At 46.5% G+C, this 22,828-nt stretch overlaps 1 long non-coding RNA gene across 2 annotated transcripts in view; it reads right to left on the bottom strand.

The window, feature by feature from the left end:
* The window catches only part of LOC142819464 (uncharacterized), a 39,552-nt gene extending 26,661 nt beyond the window's left edge, over positions 1-12,891 (bottom strand). The window contains exons 1-2 of one of the 2 annotated variants that reach the window (XR_012897385.1): positions 12,788-12,891; positions 12,044-12,145 (exon numbers count right to left, since the gene is read on the bottom strand). This is a non-coding gene — a long non-coding RNA (uncharacterized LOC142819464). Of the gene's footprint in view, positions 1-12,043; positions 12,146-12,472; positions 12,606-12,787 lie in introns of those variants that run through there. The other variant, XR_012897384.1, reaches the window with a different exon arrangement.
* Between the last annotated feature and the right edge of the window lie 9,937 nt (positions 12,892-22,828).

Below are 22,828 nucleotides of genomic sequence, written 5' to 3'. Positions count from 1 at the left end.
AACCAAGGCAATGCAATAGTGGCAGGGCCAGGAGCCCTTTGCTGTGTTTTTATTTCAAAGCCTCTAGCCTAGCCCCAGCCCTTCCACAGGGTGGAGCCCACCTGTGAAAAGTACCAAAGTTCATTAAGTGGCCTCCCTGCAAAAATGATTGCCTATCCCTGGTCTAAGTAGACAAGACAGACATTCACAAGGAAACAGGCACAGAGATTAAATAACTGGCCCAGGTTACACAGCAGGTTTGAGAGGGAGTTGAAACACCTGAGTCTAAGTTCAGCATCTGAGACACATGCCCTAGTGGAAAAGAAACCAAAAGAAGAAGAATTCTCATATGGGGAAGCCCAGACATAAGGGGCTACTGATCAACTTGCAAAAGATTCCAAAGGAGAAAGTCAGAGCAACAGTACCATAGCAACAGGAAGCTGGTTCAACAGATGTTGTCAAAAAGCATCAACAACCAAAGAACAGTAAGAACGGAAGCAGAACCAGACCACGTTTTCTCCAGAAAGGGGAACATTTTCGGAAGTACGTTTCTGAATAGCAAAGAAAAGAGATGAAAATAAGTTGTTCAGCACAAGATCAGTTAAGTGAATGTTTGGCAGGCATGCATGAAGATAAATTTATTAACCAGGGAAATTCTAAATGCAATTAAGAGATGTCAGGAAATTGTGACCCTGTTGCAGTGAACAGGGATATCAGAGAACCAGAACTGGACTGCATGCTCCATTGACAAATCACAGGGCAGCTTCCAAATGGCCAGATGGAGAAGCAGGGAAAAACAAAATCTTGATTTATGGCAAGAACAGTGTAGTGCTGTACATTTGAAATATACTGTGCTGCCTAACCTTGTTGGCTTGATGGGGTGATGATCTCACTGGGAGCTGGTGTGGGGAAGCAGGCCTGGCTGCACCACTGATAAATCATGCATGTGACAAAAAATATTTGAACAGTAACCGAGGAGAAGGGGAAGCGAGGTCTGTCATGCGGAAGATTTGTAGGCTGAGCAGAATGAGACTGGTACAATCTGGTTGCGATTCACAGAGAGCCATTGACTAAGAGGGACGTTGTTCAAACCCAGGTAGGGAAGGGCCATCGTGGGGATTGGCGCATACTTCTATTTCGTAGGTGGCGGCACTTGTGTGACAGGATGCTCATCAGCACTGACTGGGTCATTGTTTCCATGGCACCACTCCATCAAGGCATGGCCTTCCGAGATATCAGACAAGGCAGCTATCAGAATGTCTCCAAAAGTGGAGGGGAGAGACTGGGAGATTCAGGAGGAGTCACGTCCTCACAGAGATTTAAACTTTGTTTGGTAAATAAAGGAGCCAGGATGCTGATCCCCTGGCATTCCTCTCCCAGGACAATAAAACTCCTGTATTAATCACCTGTATGGGTTAGTCTCCGTACTAATAGGTGCCACTCATTTGCAAGGAAGCACAGAACCCTAAATATATAGCACACTAACAGTGAGTGCCCCATGCCCTATGGGGTGCGCCATCTGTGGGGCCACGATCTGTGTCCTATTGCCCTCCCCGTGTCAGGCGGCCTCCCACAATTTAGTCCAGCTGCCCCCTTGAGGAGGAATTAACGTCTTTAATGTAGTCACTAGTTCGTGAGCTAATACGATAGTCACCACTCACCACGTCTTGCCCTACACTGGTGGGGCAGTAGGTAGGGGGACCCGGGCCCGTCCACTCCTCTGGGTCCCAACCCAGGGCCTTGAGGAAGGTGAGACTGTTCACTCTCCTCTTGGTCGACAGGGATGCCGCCTGAAACACGTCAACCCACAGGTTCTAGGCCCTGCCCTGGGTCACTTCCTACCTGTCTTTCCCCTTCTCCAGCTTCCAGCCTGCCACATCCCGACTGCCCTGACATCCGGGCCATCCGCCATGGTCACCCCGGAGCCTCCCTGCTCCCTCTCACCTAGCCGGCCTCCCGTCCCCCCTCTGATCTGTGGTGGGCCCTTTTTAAAAACAGCACCGCAGCGCCGCGTTGGCTGCCCGGCGCTCATGCTGGTGCGTCGTATGCTGGGGGCATGGGAGCGTGACGCAGGCGCCGGCTTGTCGCAGCTATTCTGTGCAGTCCCCCTGATGCCATGCCATCGCCCTTACCTCCCTTGGTGTGGCACCCGCCGTGGGGGCACAGCCTCTCTGCCAAGCAGCAATTGCACCATCCCCCAGTTGCCCCGACACCGCCCCTGCCTTCTCTGACACGGCACCCTCCGCGGGAGTGCAGAGCCCAGTGGCTCCATCTCTCTCTCTCACACACACACACACACACACACCCCCATGCATGAGTGCACATACAGAGTTTCGGGTTGCTTGTGATTAAAAGCTGCTAGAATTAGTGCCACCTACTGGCACATCTCACACTTACTGCAAACTTATCTTAAAACCCGTTCTTATTTCAGGGAAACCTTCAAGTCCGAGATCTTTGACTTGGATCCCCAGCTATTCTTTTGAGTATGTCAGACCAGCCCAAGACAAAGAGACTGATAGCTTTCCAGATTAAATAGACTTCCTTTTGCATGGGAATCCCTTGTTCTCCATCTGCCCCTCCCCTTTCCCTGGAACATTACCTGGTTAAATTGACATTCCTGTACAAATTGGCATGGTCACATGACTTTCCAGGACCAATTCCTGCTCCAACTTAAGAGACAAAACAACGCTATTTACAGGCTATTAAGTAGATCACTGAAGCTATGTCTACACAGCAGCATTATTTTGGAAAGAGCGTTACACTGCAAGCTATTATTTCAAAATAAAGTGAGCTGGAGGACTTCTTACTCCGATTCCCGTAACCCTCATTTTATGAGACAGGGAGGCTGGAAAAAGAATGTTCTTCCTTCAAATTCTTCCTGCGTAGACTGCACCAAAAGCCGATTTAAACTATTTTGACTTGAGCTACAATCAATCACGTAGGTTAAGTTGCGTAGCTTATTTCTACTTTATCCCGGTTGTGTAGATGTGCTCATCATGATCACCTAGTTGTTAAGGTTGCCAGAGCATTGGAAACATACTTGGCTTTCATTTGTGCCTTTAAAACCATAAACCATTCCATTCCCCATACTTGTAACTTTACATTCAAGTATGATACATACACCATAATAAGATATGCAGATCCTGTAGATGACGACATTAAAATGGATAGGTTACAAGAGATAGTGCGTCCAACGTATCTTCAAGTTCTTGTCTTATGGACACAAGTATGCATTTCATACAGCGTAGGGGAGAGGGCTCAAACTGTATCGTTGACCTTGGCCCAAGGAGGGTTAAAGAACATGGTATCAAGAAGAACTGTCTATGCTAGTATTCCCACTGCTGCAAGTAATGGGGAGCCGTGTTGAGGCAGACAACGGTGGGAATTTTAAGAACATATAGTCTAGTACAGACATACCCATGCAGTAGGTCTCATGATCATAGTGCCAACCAACAAATCCTCACCACATGCCAGGCTCAAGGGGAGATGAGCAGTCCTCTTGATTTTGCAAGTAGGGGAGGAGAGAAACAGACAGAGGTTGAAGACCTCATCCTGCCCAACTACTGAGTACCCTCAATACCCTCAACTTCTCCAGCTTCTGTGTGACTTGGTGAAGGGTCAGCAGCTCATGGGAAGAGCCTGTCTCTCTTTTGGGCAAGGTCATTCAGAAAACCTAGGACAGAGTTGGGATTAGAACTCAAGTCCCCCACATATTTAATTGAATACAGAAAACTGTTTATTGCATCCAAATGCTTGAAATGCTCCCTGGACCCTGTTTAAACTTTTAAGCAATGGAGCTAATTGTTAGGAAAGGGAATATTCATTTGAAGGCTTTGGCATATTGTAAAGTTAGTAGGTCTCAGAAGCCACAGACAGCATTAAAAATAAGAGATGAACTTTCCCAGCGTTAGCTCAGGTTACAGCCAGGATATAAATAAATTTAAAAAAAAACTGTAAGACCTGATGTTTCCTCCACGTGCTCGACACTTTGTCAGTAACTAAAGCCATCCATGTGTCAGCACTTAGCCATATGACTTGGAAATGCCATTTGTATTACTGGGTCAAGTTCAGTCACATCAAACAGGGCTGTCTACTCAGAACTTTCAAATGGCTATACTGCGTGAAACTAACAATCCATCTAGCCTCAAATCCAGTCTGACAGTACCAGATGCTACAGAGAATGGGATTGTTTCCCAACAGGAAATAGTTACGTAGGGGATGGGTCCATGAACAAAGGGCCAACGTGATCCCAGGAGGCTAAGGGTTAACTAAACCGCAGTATATTTTAAAACGGATAAGAGCAAATGTCATCGGGCAGCTCCTTATTCTTTGGGTTATGAGAAAGATTTAATCTATTCCATTAAAGGGCAAGCACATTAACCTCTCTGCAATTTTAATCTGCCTAGATGTCACAAACTTGATTGCCCAGTTGGGTCTATTTAACCCCCCCCTCCCCAACAACATAGAAATACTTACAGTCAGAGTCAGTTTGACAACAAAAGCTTGAAAATGTGATGTGGCCTCTTTGCAGAAGACAGAAGGTATCGTGTTCCCACTTGACCTTCACCTGCTCTGACTGGGGAGCGGAGTTTCACAAGAGCTGATGGATACTGAATATTTACATTCTTCATACAGGAGAAGGGAACTGTAGTGCCAGATTGCTGCCTTATTTGCTGTGGTGACCTCCCATGAATATGGAGGCCCTGTAGGTCACACTCATCGGACAGCCCAATATTTAATGAGCTTTGGGGAAAAAAAATACTTTAAGATAAGTTATGTAGGCGTGTGTCCAGTGAAGGTGCCAAACCTATGATAAATCTTTTCCTGCCGGTCACCTATTGTTATGAAAGGACTTACAGAACATTCATGTCATTACTGTTCCTGAAATACAGTTTGATAGAAAGTTTGGGAGGGTTGGGGAGCAGAGAATCAGAAATTGTTGCACTTGGGGAAATCCATTCCAAGCAAGGTTCAAGGGTAGGGTGTCACAGCTCCTGGGTTCTATGGCTCAATCATGGACTTGCTTTGTGATATTGGGTAAATTACTTCATCCACTATAGAAAGGATGTGGACGCATTGGAGAGGGTCTAGCGGAGGGCGACCAGAATGATTAGGGGGCTGGAGCACATGACCTACGAGGAGAGACTACGGGACTTGAGTTTATTTAGTCTGCAGAAGAGAAAAGTGAGGGGGGATTTGATAGCAGCCTTCAACTTCCTGAAGGGAGGTTCCAAAGAGGCTGGAGAGAGGCTGTTCTCAGTAGTGACAGCAGGGCTGGCTCGAGCCATTCCTGAGTTGCGCACCTGCGTGGCCCCGCCCCAGGGTACACAGTGCATGCGCAGCCCCGCCCCTCAGTGCGCTGTGTACCCTACAGCTGCAATCGGGAACGCGGCACTTGATGGCAGCTCCCCATAGGTTGGCGCCCTGGGCAGCTATTCAGCTAGCCCCCCCCTTAATCCAGCCCTGGTGACAGGTGGCAGAACAAGAAACAATGGTCTTGAGTTACAGTGGGGGAGGTCTAGGTTGGATATTAGGAAAAACTATTTCACTAAGAGGGTGGTGACGCACTGGAATGGGTTACCTAGGGAGGTGGTGGAATCTCCATCCCTAGAGGTTTAAGTCTCGGCTTGACAAAGCCCTGGCTGGGTTGATTTAGTTGGGATTGGTCCTGCTTTGGGCAGGGGCTGGACTTGATGACCTCCTGAGGTCTCTTCCAGCTCTGATTCTATCCTCTCTTACCTCTCTTCCCCCCCATCTGTAACATAGAAAATACCAATCTGAAGTATTTTGATACTTAGGAAAACACTTCAAGATCCTCAGATGTAATGGGTCATAGCAGCGGTTCTCAAACTGTGGGTCAGGACCCCAAAATACATCAGTGTTCCCTGTAAACAAACTGTGCACTTTTTCAGCTGCTCAGGAGAGAGTTAATGCTGCCCAGCTGATTGGCAGAGCACCCACCGCTAGATTGGTCGTTTCTAGTGGTGGTGCACAGTCATATGTGCCTTGGTGTGGAATAATTTTATGTGCACATGAATGAAAAAGATTAGAGGAAACTTTGGTTGCTACCCCATGAAAATTGAGTCTCCAGAGCTGACTTAGAATTGCTGGGGGTTCAGGGCTGAAGCCTGAGCCCTACCACCTGGAGCCAAAGCCAGCAGCGGGGTTCAGGTTATAGGCCCCGTCTAGGACTGAAGCCCTTGGGTTTTATCTTTGGCCTCCTTACCCAGGGTGGTAGACTCAGGCTTTAATCCTCCTTCTTGGGGTTGAGTAGTAATTTGTCAGAAAGGGATCATGGTGCAATGGAGTTTGAGAATTCCTGGTCTATAGCAATGCTAAATATTAACTTTATAATGAAGTTTATAAAATTCCCAGTGCTGGAGCGAGAAGCATACAACATGACAAAATGCTGTCCTCTCCTATTCATCTGGGTAACTATATGCTCCAAATTATACACTGTAGTCACAGTGGCTATGACAAAGATTATAGTATTTTGACTTCCTGTAAATCACTTCAGTTAACGATATGCGAGACCTTGAACCTGAGTTTGTTGCTCAGATGTGAAAAAGCACAAGCGTCGTCTGGCTCACATACTAAAATGATATTTTGGTAGGTTCTGCTAAAGAATTAATAATCAAACTGAACAACAGATCACAAGTCGAGTTGCAAGACTTTGCCCTATGCTGACTAGCCAGTGTGGGATGTAAAGTTTAATGACTTACAGGAAGGTCCACACAGAGCAAACAGTATTAATGAGCTGTATCCAAACACGCCAGAAACTAGAATGAGCATGTCTAAAATAAACAACCAAATGCAGGCTCTCTTGGGGCTTCCAGATTTTGTAAATATGAAACTTCTGTAGTGACCTTTTTCCTCTCTCACCATTGTACACACAGTTCAGCTTGTTACTGGATGGTGGGATTTTCATGAGCACCTTCGTGACTCAGGAGGAATTTTCCTATTGAAAATCCTAATCACCTAGTGCTTGTCCATATAGAGAGTTAGTTCCCAACATGCTGGGATGGAAATCTACTGTGCCCCAGCCTGCCATGCACAAACTGGCCCTGTGGACCATGTCCTTGTACGCTAGAAGTTCTGTAGTGCACTTCAGAACATGTAGTGGGATAGCAGGGTCCGCACAGACAGTTAGTACACAGCTGAAAGCCCAGAGCACTTTTGATATACCCCCCAGCATGTCATTTGCTAAGTCCCCATCTACTTAAGCCCTAAGATGCTTTTGAAACTCCCACCCAGATTATATAGTGCGTTGGATGGATGAGCTGCGAACACGCCACACTGACTGCCTATTGCTGAGTCCAGCAGATATGCAAAAGCCAGAACAAGCCCTGCAGTGTGTTGTTACTATTGAGCACTTATATTGGTTACGCAATCAGGCAGCGTCAGATCTTAGCACAAAGGAGACCCCAACTCTCGGTGCTCATGCCACTCCTTCTCTACCCAGGAAGGGTCGCATTCCAGCTCTTTGGCATCACCACTCCCACACTGTCAGACTCACATGGTCCCCATTGCCCCCCATACGTCAATGTAGCTATCCTCACAATACCCCTTCAAGGCCGGGAAGTGCTCTTTAATCCCAAGTTTCAGAGGGAGAACTGAGGCAGGGAGCTCTAAGTAGCTGTCCCAAGATCAAATAGGAAGTCTATGGAGGAGCAGGGACCTGAACCTAGGCCTCTCAAGTCTAAGCCAGCACCCTAACCACTTGGCCATCCATGACCAGCCTTTTTCCTGCTAATACCAGATGGTGGAAGCCAATCAGCTACCAGGGCATTTCCTAGCATAAGTTAACAACCTCTGGAGCTGCTCTAGGATAGTCTCTCTCAACCAGTGGTACAAGTACCCTTGAGGTACTCGAGAGAAGTCTGGGGGTACATCACAACTGAAACGGAGAAAACTGAATTTGTTTTAAATTTTACAGCACTTAATTATTTTTGTACTTGTTACACCCCAAAATTTCATCGCCCGCCCAGCTACAAGTTGTTTAAGCAAATGTGTTGCAATGGTAGAAAAGAGTTGTGTGTGTCTGAAAACTGTAGGTACAGGGGGCACTTTTTTTTTTTTTTTTTATAAAAAAGGGGTACTTATTTATATAAATAAAAAAATAAAAAAATAAAAAGGTTGAGAAACACGGTTCTAGGACACCCTTATAAAACCATCCATCAACTCAGTGCAGAGTGCTTTTGCTAGGCCTTCTCCCTCCCTCCCTCCACCATGCCTTCACTTGAGGGGCTGCATGGAGGGCAAGTATACGGCCAGCCTCATGGCTCTTCTATTGCAGGGAGATGCACTAGCCTGGCAGTTACAGTAAACTTGCAGCCTCAATCCCAGACTCTGCTGCAACGCCTACAACTATGGGATTAGCAAGTTACCTTGGCTGTTCTCTTCCCTCTGCCCAGTGCCATAAGCAGCTTGTGAACTACAGGGACAAGGACTACTTGCAGTCTTGCTTTGAGTCTCTTAACGCACCCATTTGACCATCAGTGGATTCAAGTCAGTGGTCCACACAGCAGAAGTTTTTAACCTCAGGCCTCAAACATGCAGGCTCTGAATGGCCATTCTGGGGGAGGAGGGAGAGAGGAAGGGAAAGTTTATTTTGGATATTAGGCAGCTACAGTGAAGTGCCATTAAGAACTGAACCACTGACCCCACAACAACATATTAGACCCAACTCACAGCTTGTTTAGATTGTCATAGCTCCCAACTCACAGCTTGTTTAGATTGTCATAGCTCCCCCAAAGTCAATGGTGCTCCAGGGTACCCCCCGCTATAAGTTGCCCCAGTATACATTCATTCTGCACTACAATCATTGACGCTTGTGGGAACTGATGCCTTAGAAGTCATCCTGTTTCCCTGGTCTTAAGTAGGAAAAAAACAAAACAAAACAAAACTACCAAACAAAAATATATATATATTTTTTTTTTGCACAAATGGAAGTCAGACGCAGGAAAAAAGATTCCCTGCTTTAAAGTTGTTTCTCTACAAGTCCAAGTTTTTTGGAACATATTTGGACTTGTAACAGCCTGTATTGTCAATTTATACTGGGGGCAGGCTTAGACCATTGCCTCATCCAGCCACTATAAGTTTATTATAGACTCAGAATGAATAAGGTGAACAATTAAGGCCATAAAATTGTGAACAAAAACAAAAAACCCACAAGTGGCTGAACTGAGGAAAATAAACTCTACTGCATCTACCAGCAAACTTTTATTTATTAGACTTTTGTCACATGCTTGCCCACTTCGCTGGATACAGTTTGAATTCACTCGAAACAATCCCTTTCAACATGGCTGGGTGTAAAAAGGAAAGAGCTTCAACGGTGTCCCAGCATAACAGCAGTTCTGTTTGGGGGCAATGACCCAAGCACCAATCACTGGCAGGAATTGAAGGGATAGCTCAGAGCACCAATTTAAACTTGGAGAGAGACAGTAGTGCATTTTGGATGCAATTTTTCTTGGATGTAATTAGGGGTTGTCAAGAGGGTTATTTTAAGACAGTGCTTCTTAGCAGCAAACACATGCAGGCTGCAATGCTAGCGTTTAGAGGCAATGGCTGATAGGGGAACCTGAAAGGAGGAAAAGTTAAACAAAAACAAGTAGGGAAAGCCAACCATGGTTTCACCTCTCCCAAATGTCAGGGGATGTTTGGGTCTGGGGTTTCACTGTGTAGCCTTCCCCTGTCTCGCTCCCTAGTCACAGCTGGCTTGATTTTCAAACATGCTAAGCACTTACAGCACAAATTAAGTTTCAGGTGCTTAGCTTCTCGGGTGTGGGTGTGCGGGGGGGGGGGGGAAGAGGGAGAAAGCAGCTCTGAGTCGCACCCTTGAAGTCACAGGAATCACATGGAAAGGATTGTAAGTCACCAGCAAAACAGGGCCTTGGTTATGGGGAAAGGATGTGCAAATCCCATGCCAAACTCCTCCCTCAGCTCCAACAGAAGACAAACATTTTTACACAATTAATTCTGTCTGTCAATCAGAGAAAGCAATATCAGTGATTAACCAGAAAGACATGGATGTTCTAGAATGCAAAAATCAGAGGCCAGCCACAATCTTTAGAGCCCCGCAAATCCACTGATATTTGCTTTATATCTGCAGGAAACCACATCTGCAGATATCTGTGGCTCATTTTTGCAAATACAGATGTGGATACAAAATTTTCCATCTTCTCTCTCCTAAAGACTGCAGCAGCCTGCCTAGTGGGACTAGTTGTAATGAAATGGCATTTACACGTGACAATGAAGAACAAAAATCTGTTGATTGGATGGAAGAGGTTACAGACTTACTACAGTTCCACTGACCTTCTTCGTCATCAAGCAATAGTTCATCCAGTGGCCAAAAACCACGTCAAATATACAGCACGCACAGTATTTTTAAAATTAATAAAGAAGGCAGAGTTTTCATTATCAGTGATCATGCTAAAGCCCTGCCAAGTATACACTGCAAAGCTAACTCATCCTGCTCCTTGAAACTCTCCTTTGCTGAGATGCCTATAAAAACTTAGCAATTGTGAGTGCTCATCAGACAGCGATCAGACTTAGCAATGATCAGAATACCACCTACCATGCTGACCCATGCGGTCACACTATTTGTGCAGCTCCTGGCATGATGGTATCCTGATCTATGTTTAGGACTCTTACATGCTATGGCAATATAAATGAATAATTTTGTGTATGGACTAGTAAGTTTTAAGAACCATTTTGCTGGATGGACTTTCTAGCCTTAGTGCAATAATAGACTTCATCCTAAACAGCAACAGCTCAAAAAAGCCAGTCAACTGGCATCTCTGCATTCTGGTGCATGAAACTGGCTTTAATAATCACATCCAATTTCCCACTTCTATGCAGGGCAAAATTAGAGAACAGGTTTTGTTTACAGAAGAACCACTTACAGCAAACAATCCTCCTACTGTCCTTTCTGTAAATACACATTTTTAGGGTGAGTCTAAAAGTTGCCTGAGAAACCAGCATGTAGTGGAACTGGAAAGTTCCATGACATGATTTGCTATGGAGCCGCACCTTATATAGAGATTTACACCAGTGCACGGTAATAAACCACTACTGTCTCAGAACGGTACCACTTTGCACTGCTATTGGTGAGTGCACAAGGCGCAGGGCAAAGGAGTCTCCGACCCACTGATCAAGGCCCCCAGACCCCAGAAAGTGATACAACAATTCTCATTTTGCAGCCATTTTACACTCCATTCCTACAGCTGTGTTACTCCAAACTTGCACTGGTTTATCTGCACCTTCTAGCTTTCCACTGCTTCCATCCAAGAAGATCTCGGGAACACAGGAACGCTGGCAACACAGTCTAAGCGAGCCAAATTTTCCTGGCAGTGAACAGTGCAGAGATGAAACAGCTGCATTGTTTGGCCTGTTTCAAGGTTTACCTTTTCAAAAGGCATGTTGAGGCTTAGGCACAATGTCAAGAATCTTAAGTAGCAGAACAGGTTTGGGGGATCCCAAGCAGATAGGAATTTTATTGTTAGTTATTTTCCATCACACCCTTGTTTTGTTACCTTCTGCATCCCCTCTAAGCCACAAGGCCAGTGCTTTGAGTGACACCATCTTTCAGACATCTGTAACCACTCAGAGAAGCAATCAATCGGGTGTTATTGACAAGCCCAGTTTTTCCACCCTGGCTTCATGCAAATTCCTTTTGGCTTGTGAATGTGACAGATTTCTCTAAAGCAACTTTTTTTTCTTGGTCCTGCCCATTCTATTTTCATTCCTGGTGTGCCCCTGCACAATGTATTGGGAACAGAGGAGAGAGTATGATTGATGACTGAAGTGGGTTTTTTTCAAATGACTCTCCTGAACATTAGGCAGCTATGCAAATGCCTTTCATGCACATGGGAGATGGCACATGAAAACTGCACAATTACATCCTAGCTTTGGAACTGGCCTCAGTTCCTTACTAAATGATGCTTAGTGCGATTTAATACATAGTTAACAGAGGAGAGAAAAAAAAACCAGGGAAGTGCACATAAAACTCCAGCACAGGTATTGGAATCAACTGACCAGGGTTTCTCCCATCAACCCCACTTACCTGTCCGCACAAGCAACATCACCCTCCTGAGAAAGTTCAAGTAGTCATCCTGCAGGTGCATTTTCTTTCCCCAACACAGAAATGTATTCTTGGTTTATTTTCCTAAAAAAAAGATAAATGTGAATAATATCCCATCAGACTCAATGCTACAGCCCCATGCTACCCTGCTGCACAAAAAAAAGGCCTGACCTCCCAGAAGAAACCACTGAAGTAGAGCCTAATGAACTCTTTTCAGGATTGGGACCTACATCTAGTACTCACAGCCAGTCAGTGGCAAAAGTGAAAGCCCAGGGTGCATATGGCAGACAAGAAAAATATTTGGGCCTCATTCCTTCAAAGCCCAGAGCCACGGTGGTTCAGGAGATCAGTGAAGGATTAACAGCAGTTAACTTTCCCCTCCACACCTGCCCCTCATGCCCCTGTTCTCACCCATAACACAACACTTGTGCAGAATCTCCTTGATTCCAGTGGGGGTTATCATGGAGACAGGAATCAATCTCAATGTAAAGGTCAGGGTCTCATTTTAGCCCAGAATATACACTTCATAATCAGGTGTCCCAGCAGTTACAAAAACAGTCAAACTTCCATTGGTCACACTTGCAGGAGTAGACGCACTTGAGTATTATCCTTTGCAGGGGGAAAGCAGTTTCACCCCAAAATGGGCAACTGAAGGAGTTTCATACTTCAGGCAGCAATTAGCACAGTAGCAAGTGTTTAGATCTTCCCAGAGGCCCAAGTGCTCACCAATGAGACAGCAGTTTCAGCTGAACTCTGCCATGTGACCACTCCTCAGCAGGGCAGGACAACACCTGGTGTAGCTCTCGCCTGGGGGGGGAGCGGGAATGGGCTTTTAACCTCATCAAGGCCAGATGCTGAATGATCTTCACTGCAATAATTAGGGTGACCAAACAAACCGGGTCTGGCCCACGAAAGCTCATCATCTAATAAACCATCTTGTTAGTCTTTAAAGTGCTACATAGTCCTGTATTTTGTTTCGACTTTATAAGGGCAGTCCTGAGAGTTGGGGATTTTTTTCTAATACAGGTGCCTATTACCTCCCACCCCTGTCCTGATTTTTCACACTTGCTAGCTGCTCACCTCACAATGATTAGCATGTATTATCCACAGACAGTAGCCTGCTCTACAAAAGTCTAGGCACCGCTACTCCACTTTGAATTCATACCCTCCCATAATGCAGAACAACTTCCAAGTATAGACAGGCCCTCAGATCATTATCCTGATGGTTTTTCCCCCCTTATAGATAAGATACTTGAGGTGAAAAGAGATGAAGCAACCTAATTAAAGCAACACAGCCACTCTGGGATGAAGCTTACGTTAGAGATCCTGGCACCATCCACTGGACGCATCATACAGAACTGTTCTAGGTTCTTGACCAATATTATTATGCATTTTCAGTCAATGGTAGCTGGTGAGACGGCAGATGCTGTTCTAATTCACAGACCCCTCTAGGGCCTTACCCACGCCCACTGGAACTCTGTGGAAATGTTCCCTGTGACTTCACACAGGCTTTGCTCGGCTCCCTCAGCCTTATACCTTCAGGTGCACAGTGAGTGCTGCGTGTGAAGAACTAGAAAAGCGAGTAAGGCCTGATCCTGCAAACCCTACTCTCAGTAAGGGGTTTACTTACAGGAGTAAAGTAATTCAGTTGCATAAGCAATGACTTCAGGATTCGCGGTGTCGTGTGTACTAGTGATCTTCAATCTGCTCCTTTGAAAACGTTGTTCCCTCCTCTGTGTTATTGCTACAGGTTGGACCTTCCTGGTCCAGCACCCTGGGGACCTGAGTGGTCCCAGATGAGTGATTTTGCCAGACAAGGGGAGATCAGTTCTGGCCCCCCAGCTGCTGGCCCCACCCCCTGCCCTGCCACCCCACCAGGCTTCCTGGCTTCCCAGGGCAGCCCAGTTGGGTCATGCTCCAGCCTTGCTGACTCCGACTCCCACCCCCATCCCTCGCAGCCCACCTGAGCCACATGCCCGGGCTCCCCAGCTCCTGACCTTCCCTCCCCCAGGCAGCACAGCAGCTTCCCGACTCCTGGACCTATAAATAAAAGTGATGTGGAGCCTGAATCTGATCTGGTGCCATTACTAAACCCTGAAGTCAGTGGAGAGTTCTACACTGGTACCTGAACCCTGACTCGGGTTATAGGGCATGTTTTTGGAGACTAATTGGGTTCAGTTCTCTCTGGGTGTGTGAATTCAGTGTCCATTATGCAACTCTGATTCTGTATCACCCTGGGTCTGGGGTAAGCTAGAGCATCTTCTAGGCCAGTGTTTCTCAACCAGTGGTATGAGTACCCTTAGGGGTATTCGAGAGAAGTCTGGGGGGTACGTCAATACAACTGAAATTTGGAGAAAACTGAATTTTTGTTTTAAGTTTTACAGCGCTTTATTATTTTTGTACTTTTAACAACCAAAAATTTCATTGCCTGTCCAGCTACGATTAAGTTGTTTAAACAAATGTGTTGCAATGATAGAAAAAAAATTTGTGTGTCTGAAAACTGTGGGTACTGAGGGGTACTTATAATGTTGTTGTTGATGATGATGATGAAAAAGGGTACTTTATAAAAAAAAAAAAAAGGTTGAGAAACACTGTTCTGGGCTGCTCTAACTTACACCAGTGGAGCCCTGGAAGAGCTCTGCCAAACTATATCACACAGCCCGGGCACACTTTATCCCTTAACATGCTGCCTAAGCCACAAGGCATGGGACTGGCTGGCAAAGTAATCTGTCCACCAGTTTTTCCAGCACCACTTTCCTCTCTACAACAGAAACATTCCATTGGTTGTTTGTGGCCAAATTATGGCCTCTTTGTGCCATGTGAGTGGCTTAAAGAAGCTAGATTGTAAATAAGAAACTAGCCCATAAATGTTAGAGCAAGTCTACACCGGCAAGTTTTGTCATCAAACCCCCTTTTTGGTGACAAAACTCCAATAGCATTCATACTGCGATGCAACAAAAGTCACAAAAAGTGCCCAGTTTCAGCAACAAAATCTTCCATCTCCACGATGGACTTTTTTTTCCTCTCCCCCTCCTTTTGCTGTCGATAGTCCTGCAATGCAGACTATCCCAAGGAGGCTTTTTTCACCTTTGTTGACCTCCAGAATGTTTCCTGTAGTGCCCAAGTAACTGCTCTGCAACTCTGCAGCCAGGTACACAGAAATGCACCCCTCCCTCTTGCAAGTTCCCTTTTCTGCTGGCTGGCTCTGTGTGTAAACTGAGGTGAAATAGGGAAGAAATTGTGAGGGAGGATTTGAACCATTCCTCGATTCAAGCACTGGGAAAGGAGGAGAGATGGGAAAGAGAAATGAAACATAAGAAAGAGGGCACTAACCCTAGAATCAAGAGCTTAAGAGGGGTAGCCGAGTTAGTCTGTAACAGGAAAAACTTAAAAAACAACAAATAGTCTGGTAGCACTTTTAGTCTTTAAAGTGCTACCAGACGATTTGTTGTTTTTTAAGTTTTTCCTAGAATTAAGGTTCTGGAGGAGTAAATGGAGATGCTGAAGTGTTTAATCAAGATGTAGAGGGAACACAAATAACGTTGACCTCCCTTGCAAGAAAAACAGAATTCTTTACCCAGAAAACCTTCTCTACACCCACATACTGCTTTTCACTGGCATCCCGGAAAAACTCTGCCATGTCCAAGGAATGCGCCTGCTCTTCCAAATTTTTTTTCAGAAGAGCAGACACGTTTTTTCAGCATCCCTATAAACCTTATTTTACGAGGAAGAAGGGATGTTCCAAAAAAGGTTTTTTCCCCCACATTTGGCCCAGTGTAGATTGGCCAAATGTCGGAAAAGCCGTCCCGGAAAAAGATACGTAAATTGCAAATTGCAATTTGCGTAGCTTTTTCCGCTTCTTTTTTCGGAAGAACTGTGTAGTCTGGACACAGCCTGGGAGTGCTGCACTCCACTCCCTATCAGAGCTGTGACTATGACAGCAGGACCTACACACAGTTGTGAGGATTTCCCTATCAGCAAACATTCATCCTAGGGCTATGTCTAGACTGGCATGATTTTCCGGAAATGCTTTTAACGGAAACGTTTTCCGTTAAAAACATTTTCGGAAAAGAGCATCTAGATTGGCACAGACGCTTTTCCGCAAAAACACTTTTTGCGTCCGTGGCCAATCTAGACGTGCTTTTCCGCAAAAAAGCCCCAATCGCCATTTTCACAATCGGGGCTTTTTTGCGCAAAACAAATCTCAGCTGTCTACACTGCCCTTTTGCGCAAAAGCTTTGCGTAAAAGGGACTGTTGCCCAAACGGGAGCAGCATGGTATTTCCGCAAAAAGCACTGATTTCTTACAGTAGGAAGTCAGTGCTTTTGCGGAAATTCAAGCGGCCAGTGTAGACAGCTGGCACGTTTTTCCGGAAAAGCGGCTGATTTTCTGGAAAAACTGGCCAGTCTAGACACAGCCTAGGTGTATGGCCATGATTCACAGTGATCAAACATTTTTCATGGTACAATGACTTTATTTTCTGTTCCATAACCCAAAGCAATAGCACAGACCCCAGTTGAAGGCTGTCACAAAGTTTTCTTTCATGGCAATGTGTTATTCAGGATGAGGAGTGGGAAGCAACCCCAAAAGAGAGACATTTCAGCGTCCCTCATTGTCCAAGTGGTTCCTCAAAGCCTCCTTGATGTTAATGGCAGCCCTACAGGCTCCTCCTACAGTTTGCTTGGCAGCTCAAACTGTGTGCCCAAGATCTGTGCCTCAGTGCTCCACCCATGAGCAAACACTTCACCCTTATGTTCACACAGATTATGGAACCAACAGCATGCAGCTATTACCGTGGCGATAAAGTCTAGCCTGCCACAGAGATACCTTCATCTCCTGCTCAATCTGCCAAAGTCACATTCCACTATCATTGGCTCAGCCTGTTATCGGACCACTCCTTAGTGCTGTACAGGTGCCTCATGTATGATTTCATGAGCCGGGGCTGTGAGGGATAAGCCGGGTCATGTCAGATCACTATGGGCATTTCCACATCCCCCACTGTAATCTTGTGGTCTGGAAAGAAAGTCCCCAACTGCATCATGCAGCTTTCCAGACCACTCTGCAGTTATGTCTGTGAAACACCCACGGTGATCCCCAAGTACCTGCAGCACCATTGAGAAATAACCCTTCCGGTTGTTGCACTCTCAGGCAAGTTGGGCAGATGCAACAAACAGAATGTGTGCACCAGCTCCGCTCCCACCACAGTTAGGAAAGCCCATCTCTGCAAAGCCAGCCACTGTGTCATCCACATTTCCAGAGACACAGTCCTCTGCAGCAAAATGCGATTTACTGCCCTGCACGCTTGCCGAAGTGCAGTTCCCATCATAGACTTCCCCTCTCCAAACTGATTTGCGACTGAACAGTCGCAATTGGGAGTTGTCAGCATCCACACAGGAATTGCCACATGCAGGGCCGGCCCGCGGCATTCTGGCGACCCGGGCACGGGCATGTGGCTCCGCTCCCAGGCGCATGGCTCGTGCGCGGGCCCACCTGTAGGGAGCGGGCCCATCCCCCTAGGGAGCACACGCCCACCCCAGGGGCGCATGGCGCATGGGCGGCCCGGCTACGGCCACTGGCGCGCAGCCTGGGGCCCACCCCCAGGGTGCATAGTGCAAATGCAGCCCAGTTTGGCCCGGCTGTTGCTGCTGGCGCGCGCGCTGGGCCATGTAGGGCCCCGCGGCCGTGGGGGAAAGGGCGTTGCTGGCCGGCGCTGAAGGGATGCGGGCAGGCCAGTGCTACAGGAGCCGGGCGCACGGCACCTGATGGCAGCTGTAAGGGACGCCGTGTGCCCCTTACAGCTGCCATCAGGCGCCCCCCATCGGTTGGCGCCCTGGGCAGCTGCCCGGCTCACCCATGCCTCCGTCCGGCCCTGGCCACACACTTCTCTATGGAGAGGGCAGCTCCCATTCAGGTGTCTTTGCACAGCAGTTCAGGAGCCAGCTCAGCATGTCACTCCAGGAAGGTTGCTTTGCTCATCCTAAAGTTCTGTAGCCACTGGTCTTCATCCCACACCCGCATGACCAGGGTTCAACAAATAATGCAAACTACTAGCCCGTGGCGAATAGATTGCAGCCCGGAAGAGCCAGCTTTGGGCGATCTGCGCATGCACAGATCGCCGGACAGCGCAGCTGGTAAGCCCTGCGCATGACAATACGCTCCCACCACTCGTACTGGTTTTCCTAGCCTAAAAACGACGATCTACCCTGTACAAGTGCTCTGTGATAGCCAAATGCAGTGCCAGGTTGCTGCTGTCCATGTCACTCACAAAGTCATCCACCTGTGACTCTTCTTCCTCTGACAGGAACTCCAAGAGTAACTCTTCAATGCGTGATGTCCTCACGACACTGGACACAGAATAGGAGAGAAATGTGGGAGCCATGATTTCTCACAGAAGATGCTGATGTGCACAGCAAAGACTGGCAGTTTCACAAACGGTGTGAAAGGGAGCCGGACGCCCCTGGAAGGCTGCTGAAAAAAGCGGTGCCTGATGGGACTTTTTTTGTGTCCCCAACATGTGCTGTGCTCTGTTCCATGTTCCCACAGTGCCTAGTGAAAGAAGGTGTCATTAAACACTGTGGAAAGCATAACCACAGTGCATTGCTCAGTCTGTCAGTGGGGGAGCTAAAAATGTGGCCATGATCTGTAAACAGAGCGAGCCAGTGTAAACACGTTTTGGCCACTTTTATTTTTGGCAACTTCTGGGTAGTGACATTAATTTTGTCACCAAAACTTTGCAGTGTAGATACACCCTTGAGGTCAGAAGAGCGTACGCTGGTCATCAAGGCTGATCTCCTGCATGCATAGCACAGGCCAGAAAATGTTACTGTATCTGGCCCAGGCTTCTGTGGTTGTCTTTCTGAAAGACATGCAGTGACCATTTAAAAATGCCAAGCAACCTGGAATCCCACAGACCCAGAACAGAGAATTTTTCTAGATGTTTAGCTTCAATATACACCCTTAACCTGGGGAATGTCCAGTGAGCAATACAGGCAGTCCCTGGGTTACGTACGAGATAGGGACTGTAGGTTTGTTCTTAAGTTGAATTTGTATGTAAGTCGGAACTGGTACATATTGTAGGGGAAACTCTAGCCAAACATTTCTCCAGAGCTCAGTTTTATTCTCCCACACCTCACTTCCCTCAGTCCTTTATTCTCAAGCTGAGGTGTCTGCTGAGAAAAGCCGCTCCGCGTCTCCCTGGTCTGATGTGGGTGGGGGAGTGCTAGCTTCGCGTCTCCCTGGTCTGCTGGGGGGAAGCAGCTAGTGCAGGGTTGCCTCACCCCGTTTGTAAGTAGGGGTCTGATGCAAGTCGGATCCATGTAACCTGGGGACTGCCTGTATATACATCCACTGGGTAAATTCATCCCTGTGATAGCTTTACAACTTTGCCAAGATTCATTGAATTGTGTTTAGCCTCATATATATTCTTATTATTCACAGCTAGTCTTTTATAATGATACATTAGCACCTTGGAAGAAAAATGCTTTAGCATTAGTCAGTGTACTGGAAAAGATTTCTGAAAAGGCACGAAGAACAGATTACCTCATCTTACATATATGGGACAAAGCTTTCTGATTTTAAAAGGCCAAAGAAATAGAAAGACACTGTTATATTAGCTATATAAAGAGAGGCATCTTTCTGGGACAGGGAGTTGTCTTGGGGATGGGAAGTTAGCCATATATAGAGAGAGCCTTTCACCTCTAAATACTAGTTGGCATTCAGCAATAATGACCCATGGTGTCTACCATCTGATAGCTTGTCAGTGTGGCACATGACATACAGTTTGTCAATCTCTGTCCATTTCCCAGTGTTCACAACACACTGCCAGCCTCACCAGAGTAGCCAGTAATTGAATAGGTCCCAGACATTGGACTCCTCTCTAGCCCAGCAAAGTGATTGCTTAGGGAGAGGGGTGTGGTGTATTGGCTGGGTAGCCTGAAGGAATCTTGTCCTGTCAAGATCTATTCTGTGGTTAAACAGAACACATCAGCATCCAGCACTTTTCACAAGCATTAAATTCCCCCCAGTCCTTTTTTAGAGACGTTTATACTCCTGGTCTGCATATAATTCTGAAATAACCTCTGTCACTGCCATTCACAGCGTAACACACACCAGGGCTCGTGGGAGCATGGGTAACACGAGGAACTTTGTGTTCCCCTTCCAGCTGCCATGTGACATTAGTCCAGTTTCATCCCTTTCTCCTTACACTAATGGTTCACTGTTCTGCTGGTGAAAGTGACAACCTTTTAAATTACTGTACATAGAACGTTTTCCTTCCCAACAAATGTTGGTCCAAGAACAGATATTACTTCACCCACCTTATCTCTCTCATACTCTGTGACGGGAACAGCTAAAATACCTCTCCAAACAAAACATTTAAAGTCAGATACCCAGCTTCTTCCCCTTGCAACACAAAAGCCTCTTTGTTCTGAAATGAGCTAGAAGAAAACCTTCCTCATTTTTCTGCTTGTCCTCCTACCCTGAGACCAACTTGACAACACAGCTGTAAACAGCTGCCAGGAGACCCAGGGTCTATCACTCTTTGGATGACGTAAAGCATGGGCAGGGAACCTAAGGCCTGGGGGCTGGATGTCCTGGCTTGCCTGGATCTGGCTCTCGAGGCTCAGAGCCCCCCCCCCCCCAAGCATTTGGGAGCCCATGCTGGTGCACCAGCCCCCCGACCACCGCACTGTGGAGTTGGAGCATACAAGATTTACTAGGCTGGCCCCCCTAGGTTCTGGTGTGTGAGGGGAATGTGGGGAGTGTCTTTCTCCTGAGTTGAGGGGCTTTTTTTTCTTCTCACTTGTATGTGGCCCCCACTGATTTTTCTGTGGGCCAGCATCCCCTACCCCAAAAAAGGTTTCTCAGACCTGACTTAAAGCCACAGCGTCCTTCGCCTTTCTACCTACTGCAGAGGGCTGAGCATTTACATTGTTCCATAATGAGATTTCCATGAGTTGACCTACTTTAATGTGCTGATTACTGCCAACCCTATGAGGGACATGTACATCCCACAGGCATGTGCCTCTTGCATTACTAGACACACCAGACTGCAGCAGAACATCAGTTTAAAGAGGCAGCACAGAAATTATGGGGGTGGAGTGGAAACAGGACTGATGGAAAAGGCCTGAGAAACGCAGCATGACTTTGTACTGTGAAGAAATTTTGGAGGCTCTTCTAGCAACTGATAAGCTGGGAACTCCTGCTTTTGTGCTTAGTCCTGTGAGTTCTGTGACCTCATACTCCTACACTGTTAGTTGACTTTGTCCTCCTGTCATGTAGAGCTTTCTGAGGCAAGGGCTGTCATTTGGTATATATTTGTATAGCACCCAGAACATTAGGAGGAGAGGGAGAGCCTGGGAAGCCTCAGGCTGGGTTTATACTGAGGAGGGAGGTATCAAAATTGGGTGAGCTGATGCTGAGCTGGACTTTGATGGAACCTTGTTCTTGACAGATGTTGAGCCAGATTCACAGCTGGTATAAACCAGCAGGGCCCCTTGATCTCAGTACAACTATGCCAAGCTACAGCAGCTGAGGAGCTGCCACTGTCTATATTAATACAGCAGTTCCGAGTTGGGCTGGCATAGCTGTTGGGGAAATGAAGACATGGTAAGTAGGGGAAGGTGTTACATTCCAGGAATTTTAAAAAAATCTTCACTTTTTTTTTGGTGCAATCAGGTACATTCTCAAGGTTAAATGTTTGCACTAGATCAGTATATTTTTGATCCTAGGCAGGGATAATTTCTCAGGATACAGAGAGGAGGTGAATTTCAGGGAGATGGAAAGCATCCCAGCACGCCACTGGTGGCAGAAATTTCATAAGGGATTTTTAATGCAGTCCATTGCAGGAAGCCTTTTCCTGACAGACAAAGGGGCTGTGTCTAGACTGCATCCCTTTTCCGTAAAAGGGATGCAAATTAGACACATCGCAATTGCAAATGAAGCGGGGATTTAAATCCCCCCCGCTTCATTTGCATAAAAATGGCTGCCGCTTTTTTCCGGCTCGGAGCTTTGCCGGAAAAAAGCGCTAGTCTAGACGCGGATCTTTCGGAAAATAAAGCCTTTTCCAAAAGATCCCTTATCCCTTATTTTAAGAGGGATAAAGGAACTTTCAGAAAATCCCTTATTTTAAGAGGAATAAGGGATCTTTCGGAAAAGGTTTTATTTTCCGAAAGATCCGCGTCTAGTCTGGTGCTTTTTTCCAGCAAAGCTCCGAGCCGGAAAAAAGCGGCAGCCATTTTTATGCAAATGAAGCGGGGGGATTTAAATCCCTGCTTCATTTGCAATTGCGATGTGTCTAATTTGCATCCCTTTTATAGAAAAGGGATGCAGTCTAGACACAGCCAAGGGCTACGTCTAGACTGGCATGATTTTCCAGAAATGATTTTCACAGAAAAGTTTTCCGTTAAAAGCATTTTCGGAAAAGCGCGTCTAGATTGGTACGGACACTTTTCCCCAAAAGCACTTTTTGCGGAAAAGCATCCGTGGCCAATCTAGACGCGCTTTTCCGCAAAAAAACCCCGATCGCCATTTTTACGATCAGGGCTTTTTTGCAGAAAACAAATCTCACCTGTCTACACTGGCCCTTTTGCACAAAAGTTTTGCGCAAAAGGGACTTTTGCCCGAATGGGAGCAGCATAGTATTTCCGCAAAAAGCACTGATTTCTTACAGTAGGAAGTCAGTGCTTTTGCGGAAATTCAAGCGGCCAGTGTAGACAGCTGGCAAGTTTTTCCAGAAAAGCAGCTGATTTTCTGGAAAAGCTGGCCAGT

This window comes from Pelodiscus sinensis, chromosome 23 (assembly GCF_049634645.1).
Source record: "Pelodiscus sinensis isolate JC-2024 chromosome 23, ASM4963464v1, whole genome shotgun sequence".
NCBI classification, from domain to species: Eukaryota; Metazoa; Chordata; order Testudines; family Trionychidae; genus Pelodiscus; species Pelodiscus sinensis.
The sequence above is the reverse complement of the archived record's forward strand: the minus strand, read 5'-3'. Positions and strand labels throughout refer to the sequence as shown.